Here is an 11941-nt window from a genome sequence, read left to right on the forward strand (position 1 = left end):
CTTCCTCTCTCCCCCGACATCAGATAATCCTGCTTCCTCCATGTTAGCTCGGCGCTCAGTAGGGTATATGATATCTGCAGAGCCGCAGAGGCCGGCTCGTACTGTGTGTTGTTTCCTGTCAAACCCGGAAGTAGTCAGTTTGTGCGGCCCTGCAGATATACCCTACTCTCTCTCGGCGCTGCTGTCTAGGTGGGACCGACCGTACCAACTGCGCTCTGCACAACAGGGGCTCCTGTTGTGCCGTACTGTATTGTACCCATTCTGCAATCTGTTAAATAAAGTTTTCATTCATTCATTCATTCCCGGACCGTACCAACTGCGCTCTGCACAACAGGGGCTCCCGGACCGTACCAACTGCGTTCTGCACAACAGGGGCTCCCGGACCGTACCAACTGCGCTCTGCACAACAGCAGATCTTCAACGGCTCTGCACAACAGGGGCTCCCGGACGCGTCTATGCCTTCTACAACGCTGTTCGGTTTCCGGGTTCCTCTGATTCGCAGCTGAAGCACGCCCATAGCTGTCAACCCTACCCTACCTAACCTAACCCTACCCCTAACCCTACCCTACCCTATTTGATTTATTATTATTATTTACCGTTTGTTTCCGGTATTCTCCTGTTTTTTCAACCCTCTTCACGCGCTGTTCACGGCTCACGGATTGGTACGTATTTTGTACTTATTATTTTTTACACAATGGCTGCAATTCTCCTCCGTGACGACAGGTGGCAGCAGTGTAGATTAGACCGTTATCACAGGAAGTCAGACCGGGAGACGGTTTCGAGCCGAAGAAGAATAAGAACAAAACAGCGAGCGGATTTGCTCAGAGCTCAGGGGAGAGACTGATGCAGCACCCAGGGTGTCAAATCAACTTAGCCAGTGTCTCTTGATTGCCCACTGTCTCTGGAACAAAGGGTTTGCAAATCTTCTGTGGATAAAACAATACAAAGTTACTGTGTATGTGATGCAGGAATGTGTAAATGTCTTGGTGAACAGCCGTTTGCTCTGCGCCTCCCCTGTAAGGTTCACGCGTCCCCCTCCTTCACTCTGACGCCCAATTTCCTGAATGCGATTTATAAATAATAATTGATCCGTTTTAAAAGTTGTTGTGAATTGTCATGGTATGACAAATACAGTTCAAGTCAAGTCAAGTCAAGAGTTTTAATTGTCACGGCATACAAGTATACAATGAAATGCGGCTGGTCTTGCCCGCAACGATGTGCAATACAGTGGTACAACATATAGTAGAATCCAATAAAAAACAACATTGTGCAATAAACAGGTAACAGGTAACATGGTGTGACATCTCGGTATCTGTACATAGTTATTTACAGAGCATATAGGACATGCTAGGTAGCTTTGGTAGTGCAATACACTGTTCCTGTTATTCTAATTTAAAGTGGCCTTTCCTTTTGGCCATAAGTGTGCGTGTGTGCGGCATGAGTGTGTGCCCGCTCATATTAAAGTGTTAAGTGGCTGCTAGTGTGTGAGCGTGCCCTTATACCCTTATAGTTCTTTTATTGAATGAAGCAGTGAGACAAGTTGAGTCTGAAGTCTGGTGCCGCCAAGGTTTTTATCTCGAAGTACACAGAGAACACAGGAAGGATAGCTCTTCAATCCGGACCACCTGCTCGAGTACACCCGCAGAATGATACTTGACGACAGACAGTCACATATTTTTATACAGTATGGTACATAGGCCAACCTCTTTTCTGCCTTGGTGATTGATAGCCGTCATGTCACAGTTTGAGGACAAAGGATCTTATCAGAATGGTGTGTGTATGTCTCTCGGTGTGTTATGCATTGATGTCTATGTGATGTGTGTTTGTGTGTGTGTTAAAGTGAGAGACATGAGTTTGCATGTCTAGCTGGCACTTTCGAACAAAAAAGGGGGGGGGTGTGTGTATCTCTCTATGTGTGTGCATTGGTGTCTGCGTGATGTGTGCTTGTGTGTGTGTTAAAGTGTGTGTGCTGGTGTGTGTGTGGGCTTTTGCATGCTTCTGATATCATCATGCACCTGTGTCTAGTACTGTTTCGTGGGGCCCTATGTTTACACAGAGACCGTTTCATCGGGTCCCGTGTTTACACAGAGACATCTGACGTCAGTGTACAGCGTGAAGATATATAAGATATTGACAACAGATCAATGAATTAAAACTATCAATCCCCCTTTTGACATATAAATCTATATGTCAACACAACAATTCATTGTGCACCCAACAACATGACACAACCATCAATCATCAAGACATACACTAAGCATGGACCTGTCAAAAGGCCAAGGTCAGGAACAAATAGAGTACATTTCCGGACATACACCTACATATCGGATGACCACCAATACTGCCATCAATACATCAGACCTGCACTCAATCCAAGAGGGCGTGCATATTATATAAGCGTGAAGCTTAACTATACGGGGGCCCAGAGGCAAACATAGCACGAAGCGCATGGAATAGCAGAGACATGTGACAATTAGATGGTCCAGTGGTCATCCAGTAGCGTCCAGTGTCGTCAGGGCCGTAGATGGGCAGGCCATAGATCAAACCCGTGAAATATTAATTACAATTACACAATATAACCAAGGAAACTAACACGAGGCATAGAGGAATGAAAACACACAAAAAAAAATAACAATAAACTGACGTTGATTTAACCTTAACCAGGACCTGTAAAATATGGAAATGATGCTTAACCGCTTTCGCACAATGTACATGCCTGAAATACTATGTAAGACAGTTCAGCCAGGTCAGTTTTCTTTTGCACAATATCAATCATATTTCAAGACAGTTCAGTTTTAGTTCAGTCACATTTTGCATAATTTCAATCAATTTATACTTTCTCATCTATTATCAATTTATTCAGTTGTTGTGTCTAATTTAGTTCAATTTATCCAGTTGTTGTGTGGAGTCCACACAGAGTCCAAACACCGCAGGCCATCAGGCAGAGAGCGGCGACCGACACCGTCAGTCAGCCATCACCCCCAGAGGACACTGCATCATACTGAATTCAGGCCGAAGTCCTGTTGCCGGCCCCTCCCCCTCAATCCGGCATCAGCCCTACATTTTCAGGCGAGCAGCGAGCGACAGCTCGTGATATCGGCCGGGTTTCATTTCCACCCCACCACCGGCGGAGAAGGGCCTCGGTACGGTTCTCAGCATGACCACAGCGTCCCTAATGAAGCGGATGACAGCTGACCGTTCCCCATCGCGTCCATGGTCGCTCAGCCTCTCCCCAACCCGACAGCCTGTGGAAGAATCACACAGAACACCACACAGCTTACTCAACAACCAGTACAATGCATCCAGACTTATTTATGAGAAAACCCATTGATTGAAATACATAAAAAATGCGTAAAGAACCACTCAACTTTCAGATTCCAAGTTCCGGCACATCCGCGTCATACTTCGTCACCACCACCCAAACTCACAAATGAAAAAGAAGCCCACATCAGAGATACATAAAAAATAATGCAATGATTTTCAATGGTTGCAATCTCTATGCCGAAGGATCATTAGAAAATCAGACTAAAATTCACATAAACCAAATCAAAACAAAACACACATTGTCCCACATCAGAGTATACAATATCCTATGAGTAGACAATATTCTAATGAGTATACTATAAAAAGGAAATAAAAAACAAAACACGCAACAATATCTTGACCCCATTCTCACAACCCTACCACGACCTCATAGAAACTTGCAGTTGGTTCCCCCACATCCTCATCCCCGGATGCCATCATGTCAGCAGAGTCCGGTGGCTCAGACACGGGGGACCTCAGCTGGACAGGAAAGAGACGGGGAGGAGAGCCGGCCGGCGCATCCTCCAAGGGCTCCTCATAGGCCGGTGCCTTGAGCACGGATCCTGCAGTCGCCTCGTGGGCATCCTCTCCATCCCCCAACAGGGCCCCCAACTCGCCCATACACAGGGCCTCCAACTTGCCCATACCATGCATCCCCAACAGGGCCTCCAACTCGTCCATACCATACATCTCCAACATGGCCTCCAACTCGTCCATATCATACATACCACCCTCTCCATCACCTACACACCCAGCCTCCCCCCCATTCACCATCATCTGGTACCCAGCATCCCCTTCATTCACCATCATCTGGTACTCCGGTACTTGCGCGAATCTCGTGTCAACCGCAGTCACAATAACTTTCTCACAGAGTTTCCTGATGCATGGAATACAACAGCATCCACATAGGACAAATAGTGCCACAGACGTTATGAGGGTTACCATTACTGACGCTATCAGCCCTTTCCACTGACCAAAATGTTTGCTCAACCATTCACTAACGACATTTGTCACTCCTGAATCAGTCGCCATACTTGCAGACAGGGTCCTCAGCCCCTTCAGGGCTCTGGTTACAGACCCATCACCGGCTGTGTTGTTGGGGAGGAAAGTGCAGCATTGGTCCCCAAATAGCGAGCACACGCCCCCTTTCTCGGCCAAGAGCATATCTACAGCGATCCTATTTTGGTAGGCCATCAACGAAGTGGCTGATAATTGCTCAGACAGTCCCTCAATTGCATCACGAGTCATGTTCCCTAGCCTCTGTAGATTGAAATGAATATAATTGATTCGGTCCACATTCTTATTAGGGGTGATCCAGACGAAGATTGACTCGAACCCTGCAGCAATCTCGTCCACCAGCTTAAACTCGCTTGGTACCCCCCTTGGGATTCCTATTGCATCCACGTAAGTAGGATTACCTGCATACAAATCAAAGCTTGCCGCTCTCCTTCTGCGGAAGAAATGCAGGGGATGCCTGACACGTATAGCAGCAGCAGCTCGTTCTATGTCAGCTACGGAAATAGAGGTTATTGTTACCGGGGCAACCAGTGAGATCAACGTACATGACCCTGTCCATGCCTTATCGAGCGTGTTCCTCAACTTTGTCCCTCCACAATACCAATAGATGTCCGCACGTGATTTTGTTAGTCTAGACACATTTTCCCAACGGGTAACATCTATGGTGATGTTGCACCACGTCTTGTCTATAGCACCCATCCTCTTCTCATCATTTGGTCGGATGTGATCGCGCCTATAGCACACATGATCACCCCGTATTGGATTGAACAAGGGGGGCCTTATGTCTTTGGGCGAGAGTGGGTAAGCCCCGTCCAGGTATCTACACCCTTTACTGGGGTTATCAGTCATCATGAGTTCAGTCATGCACCAGGTCTCATTAATTGAAAACATAGAGGGTACCGTTAGTAACGCCGGTCTCGCTCCTGCACATATTACACATTCCCTTCTGGTTGCAGCCGCCGCATTTTCAGTGAAATCAATCCAATAATTCTTCTGGAAGAATCCAGTTTCCCTGGCAAATGCCCTCTCAATCGTGTCAGAGTCCCCTTTTACAGGTCCAACAACCAGGGAATTGTCAAGGTTTCGAATTACAGGCCTGGGTGGTACGGACAAGGGAGGTACTTCAAGGAGGTCCTCCTTGATTATTATGTGGAACAGAGCACTCGGAAAATCATTGGATATAGAGGTAAGCCAAAACGACCCCCAGTCGTGTACACCGGGGTCTACAAGGGTTAAATCCAGAGGATTGCAGTTAGCTTTGGTACAGTTCCCGGGTCTAGGTAGTTTGGTGAATACCAGTCTCTGTATCAAGTCTCTACCACTGGACCTTCTCATGGTGGCGTCTATGGGTCGCGGTCCCTTCCTGGGATGTCGGGTGGCCCAGGCCGCCCTCTTGTAACTATCCCAGCAAGGATTAGTGTGGACCGGCTGGTCGTAGTAACTCAAGCATAATACGAACATCTCGTTCGTCATCAGCTGTTGGTATGTAACAGGGTTACCGTTACACGTCAGGATCTCACATGCGTCAAATCTGTAGCTTGCCGTAGCTCCGATATTGAATCTAAACCTAGCGGGGGGGCGTGTCATCCTCCCAATGTCTTCCGACTCCCCTCTCTCATGGGATAACTTAGATACAGCAATAAACCTAGATGGATAAGGGCCCCCGGGCGTGTATGGCTCAGAAACGTCTCGTCTCTCCCGGCTGTGCTCAACCCTTGGCACACCAGAGCTAACATTACCAGAGATATGTTCACGGATGGGTACACATTTAGGATCAGATTTTGGGTTTGGGATGTCAAGCGGGAATGCTACAGCATACCGTAAATCCAATGGTGGGCCTGTATCAGAGGGGATTGCAGTTGTATTTCCTGCTTGTGTGTTCCTATAATATCTATCTACCCCCCATACGAAGGGAGCAATAACCAAGGCGGTCATTGCGACAATAATGAATATTATCTCGGTAGCTGAGCATCCCAACCCGGCAAGTGCCCTCTTACTCTTGGTAGCTGGACATCCCAACCTGGCGAGTGCCCCCTCACCCTTCAATTTGGTGTATTTGGACCCGGGCATTTTTGTCTCTAATCACTGGATACTTCGGCCAGGTCCCTCCGTACTGCGTTAAGATCCCGCTCGGTGGGGTCTCTTGACTTACAAATATGTGTCTTATGCAGCCAATTACTGAGACGTTCCTCCCTAAGCCAGACCTTAACACAATGGGTAGTTACTTCTGCTACCTTGAACGGACCTAGCCAGCGTGGGTCAGACCAATTGAATTTGTTCACTTTTCTCATCACCCAGTCCCCAACTTCCACTGGGCTGGTTTCCACTTCTCTGTCGTCCTTGGTCAGTATCTCGATCACCTGTTGAGATATTGCCATTACAGCGTTGGTCATGCCTTTTACGTAATCACTCAATTCGGAGTGTGCCAGCACCAATGGTGGAGTAGTACTGGGCGCGGTCTGAAACGGGCACGGCATCTTCCTACCAGTAAGCACCTCATGAGGACTCACATTGAGAGTCGCAGAGGTGCTGGATCTCATGGTGAAGAGGACTATGGGAAGGGCTTCCGGCCAAGCCAAACTGGTTGCTTTGCAGACTTTTGCCAACCCTTCCTTGATAGTGCGGTTTGCCCTTTCTACCAGCCCCTGCGATGCGGGGTGGTACACAGCCCCGAATCGGTGTATTATACCGAAATGTTTCTCCACCTCCTGGAGGGCTTCATTAGAGAAGTGGGAACCATTATCGGACCGGATTGCTTCAACTAGCCCGAATCTGGGGATTAGTTCTCTGATTAGCCATTTAATCACTTCGGTTGCCTTCTCAGTCTTGGTGGGAATGGCCTCTACCCACCGGGAGAATGTGTCTACACACACTAACAGATACCTCTTCCCCTCCACCCGATGTTGCACTCCCATATCCGTAAAGTCTATGCAAATTTCTTTCCATGGTGCCGCCGGGGTGGGAAAACTACCGAGACCTGCTTTCAGTGCTGCCTTTGGGTTAAACTCACAGCATATCTCACATGATAACACAAAGTATTTACAAATATCCCTTAGGTGGGGGTGCCACCAGTGCTGGGAGATGAGGGTGTTAACCTTTGACCCTGCGCAGTGCCCTCTACTATGTGCTTCCTGACAGAGTAAGTTGAGTAGTCCAGCCGGAGCTACCACCTTCCCCTCATGGTTCCTATATATACCCTCCTGATCTCTGCTCGCTCCCTTCTCTAGCCACGCCTGCTTCTCCATGGGAGCCGCACCCTGCTGAAGTTCTCTGATTCGCTCACTCGTTAGTTCTCTCCCTTCTGGAGTGTCCTGTTTTCCTGTAGTTGGTTTCTGGACCAATTGCTTCTGCACAGTGGGGTCTCGGTATCCAGCAACGCGTTTAGCCTCCATATCAGCAGCGTTGTTCCCCTTTGTGATATATCCCTCCCCCTTTTGGTGTCCTTTGCATTTCAGTACAGCCACCTCAGCAGGTGCGGTCAATGCTTCGTAGAGTTTAGTAAGCTGTGTCAGATGCTTAACAGGTTCCCCTGACGAGGTGACATACCCCTTCCTCCCCCAATGCGGCATGTCAACATGAATCGCATGTGTGGCATACGCAGAGTCCGTATGCAAGTTTACCCGTTTACCCTCAGCTGCTAAACATGCTTCTGTTATCCCCACTAGTTCAGCCAACTGGGCTGACGCGGTCTGGGGTATTATGCCCGATGTCACTGTGGAGTATCCCCCATCCATTCCCAGTTCTACCACAGCATAGGATGAGATAAGTGCACCAGTGGGGCCATGATGACTGTGTCCATCGCTAAACAGTGTCATGTCTGGTGAGTCGAGTGGGAGGTCAGACAGTGACTCATGCAGCTTCATCTCTTGTCGCGTTCGTTCAATACAGCAGTGGGTGTCTGCTCTGCATTCATGATCCTGTTCAGTTTCCATTTGCTCAGCCATGTTAACCCTATCTGTGCTGAAGTGTACATGGGTCATCCCTAAAATGCGCTTTAGGTTTTCCGTCCTATGGCTTGATAGTGTAAACGCACTAGCGTCTAAATATGCCTTGACACCATGCCCTGTATGTACAATGGTCTGATTGTCCATTGTGATGTGTGATGTCTTTTGTAAAGCCTTACCTATGGCTGCAATGTTACGAGTGCATGATGGATGACCCATCTCTATTTTATCTAGTCTAGTACTGTAATACATCAGCACCTGTCGCCCCTTCTCTGTCTTCTGGTACAGGACTGAGTTACAGATCCCGCCCGTTTCGGAGACATCTAGATGAAAAGGTTCGGAGTAGTCAGGTGTGTGGAGAGAGCATGCTTCGGACATGGCTGTTTTAATCTCTATGAAGGCCCTCTCGGCCTCTCCGGTCCAGATCAATGGGGCTTTATAGTCTTGATATCCTGCCTCCGTCATCATCTGTCTCATAGGAGTCACATAATCAGCAAAGTTTGCTATGAAGTTCTTACTATACGTCACTAGTCCTAGAAACTTCATCATTTCTCGTACCGTGGTTGGTTTTGAGTAGTGCAGGATGTCATGTCTAGTGCTATTAGTCATCCCAGCGCCGTCTTGGCTGATTACCTTCTGGAGGAATACAACCTGTGGGCGTCCTACCTGGAGTTTTTCTCGAGACACCTTGTATCCATAGTGGGCTAAGGAGGCTAACACAGCCTGTGTCGCCGTCATGATATCAGCAGAGGTTTCAGCCGAGATCAAAATGTCGTCCACGTATTGGTAAATGGTAACGCCCTCCGGCAACTTAATGCCTTGAAGGTGTGTCTTCAATACATGATTAAAAATAGAAGGAGAGTCTATATATCCCTGGGGCAACCGGGAGTATGTGTATTGTTGCCCCTTGTAGGTGAATGCAAATAGTTCTTGACTCTCATCATCTATGGGGATACTGAAGAAGGCATTAGCAAGGTCAATACAGGTGAACCATATCTGTTCAGGTCTTTTTGCATTCAATATGGTGTATGGGTTTGGTGTATCATACTTAGTGGTCTCGACCACCTTATTGATTGGCCTGAGGTCCTGGATCATTCTATAATCCTTTTTACCTGGTTTGGGAACTGGATTTATAGCGGTGTTCCAGCGAGACCGGGTGGGGTGTATTACACCTCCAGATACTAGTCCCTTAATAGTATCTTTTATCCCGTCCTGCTGGGCTTCACTGAGCTTGTACTGAGCCCGAAATATGGGTGTGGTCCCTGGCTTAGTTTTAATCGAGATTGGATCTATCTTTAGCCGTCCAACATCCATTGGTCCCTGGGACCACAGTGATTGAGGTAGCGAATCTATCAGTGCATCAGTGTCGGGGTGGTCTGTGTTTTCGCGTCCATGTGTTCTTGGTAAACGTTGTTTCTGGCATTCTACCGTGACCTCTGATTCGTGGGTTATTCGGTATGATTTAGTTCCTGGAGAGTACCAGAGTAAGTCATGCTGCGTCTTTTCCCAATCAGTAGCCTGCATGCATGCCTTAATCATGGGGCCTAGGTTTTTCGCTTCACCCCCTCTAGTAACCCCTAGGGTAAGGTGCGGACTAGAGGAGGTTCCTAGGTTATAATACTCAGCCTGTTGTGGGGTCAGTACCACCCCAGCCGCGGTGCCTGCTTCACCTACATAGATATGTTCTATCCGGAGTCTAGGTTTTGCGTCATCTTGACCCTTTCCCCATCCCTCCCACAGGGCATCATAATTCTCATCCTCCGCTAATGAGTAGAAGAACGTACAGTGCGGAGGGTCATTTGGGGCTTTTTGTAGGTACTGGGAAGAGATCCAGGGTTGCCATGTTCGGTTTGCGTCGTGGAGCTTGCTGCTGTTAAAATCCACGCACACTCCCCACCATACCTCAGCCATTGTGTCAGGGTGGGGCTGGCCAAACTGTGTCTGCTGGACCATCTGGTGCTTTATCACCTGCCATGGCGTGGCACATGTTAATGAACTCCCATCGGGGAATAATATGTCCATGCTAAGGGGGTGACACATTATCTCAATATTAAGAGAGCCCAGTATGTCTCTGCCTATCAAATTAAGTGGGCAGCTCTTAGCTAATAGAAATGAATGTCTAAATCTCTGTGTTCCCCAAACACAGTCGGTTGTCTCAGACAACGGCCACATTTCGGTGTTTCCCGAGAACCCAGTTACAGGGACGGCATCCTTTGAGTGTGGCAAGTGTGTGTTAAGTGTAGAATACCGTGCTCCTGTGTCCACCATAAATAAATGATCACGGCCGTTTATGGTTAACTTGACCATGGGTTCCATGAATAATTTATCTACGCTGGACAAATCGCCTGTGTGTGGGTCTGGGCCTCCCTATTGGTTCTGGAACATTTGGTGTGGCCCACCACGGGGCATTTGATTCGGGCCGGGCGCCTGGTGGGGCGGGGGCATTATGGCCCTGGCACCCCTCCCCCTTCTCCCTGAGTTGTAGGGACATTCGCGGGACCAATGACCAGGCATTCCACATGAAAAACAGGTTCCTGTCCCGGGTACTGGGGCGTCTCGCATCGGGGGGTAACCCCATGGTCCGCCGCCCCGCCCCCTTCCATACCCCCTCCCATACCCCCTCCCATACCCCCTCCCCCCCTGAGTTTGGAACCTCTCGTCACCCCTATCCCATTCGTCGTCCATGTTGGACATCTGGTACTCCGCTGGTGGGGGATACTGAAGGTATTGTGGGGTGTGAGGGGATTGACAGTATGGTTCCTCAAGAATTACTTGTGGCATCTGTCTATATGACTTGGCGCTATTCATTTAGTCTTTCATTTCTTTTGCCTGTCCCTTCAGAATATGCGACTGGAGATTAGCCAGTTCCTTTTCAGATTCTGCTCTCTCCTCCAATTCCACATCTATGTAATGGACTAGATGGGAGGACCAGAGTTCATGAGAGAACTCATTTATGCCAATAATACCTCTGAGCTTTGCTTGAACGTTCTTGTTCATGGACCCCTCAACTGCTCCGCGAAACAGTTTATCCATGGTTGGGGTAGTGTAATCCCCGGTGCTATCTACCCACGTCTCCCTGACCCTGAGTATGTATTCCGTCCCGGTTTCATCAGGTTTCACTGGTAGGTTGTTCAATTCACGCACATTCTGTTTCGTGGGGTATTTCTTCCTAAGTGCCGGCCATAATAGGTCAATCAGGTCACTTAGGGGGGTGTCATCTGGATCCCCCCTTGTATGTGCCTCAATTTCTACCCCCTCTAAGGCAGACCGAGAGGAGCAAGCAGCGAACACTTTACGAAAATCCCCCATGGCCGGTTCATGCCCCACACATGTGTCTAAATATGCCTTGATAAACATGGTTGCACCCTTATTGATGTCCGGCATACTCTCCTTCATGAGTGTTACGTCTCGGAGTGCCATTGGCGAGAATGTCGTGGTGACCCTACCAGTACCGGACGATTTGCTATGTGTGAGGGGCATCATATAGGCTCTATCGGGTCCCACCAGATTGTACACATTACTACCATACCTAGTCGGTGGGGCCCGAGTCCTATCTACCCGTTCCAGGTCCCTCCGTGTTGCTGGCGTGGAGGTCAATGGGGGTGACTGTTGGAGGTGACTCCCCACCCAGTCTTGTACCCCCTAGGTTTGTCCATTCTGAGGCGTGCCCGTAACCA

The 11941-nt window shown here is 48.6% G+C and overlaps 1 pseudogene across 1 annotated transcript in view; it reads right to left on the bottom strand.

Moving 5' to 3' along the window:
* Positions 1 to 6726: 6726 nt before the first annotated feature.
* LOC311226632 (E3 ubiquitin-protein ligase TRIM35-like) overlaps positions 6727 to 11941 on the bottom strand; it is a 67975-nt pseudogene continuing 62760 nt past the window's right edge. The window contains exon 5 of the transcript in view: positions 6727 to 6801. The product of the transcript in view is annotated as an E3 ubiquitin-protein ligase TRIM35-like (transcript). The remainder of the gene's footprint in view (positions 6802 to 11941) is intronic.

This window comes from Notolepis coatsorum, assembly GCF_963971535.1.
Source record: "Notolepis coatsorum genome assembly, chromosome: 4".
NCBI classification, from domain to species: domain Eukaryota; kingdom Metazoa; phylum Chordata; class Actinopteri; order Aulopiformes; family Paralepididae; genus Notolepis; species Notolepis coatsorum.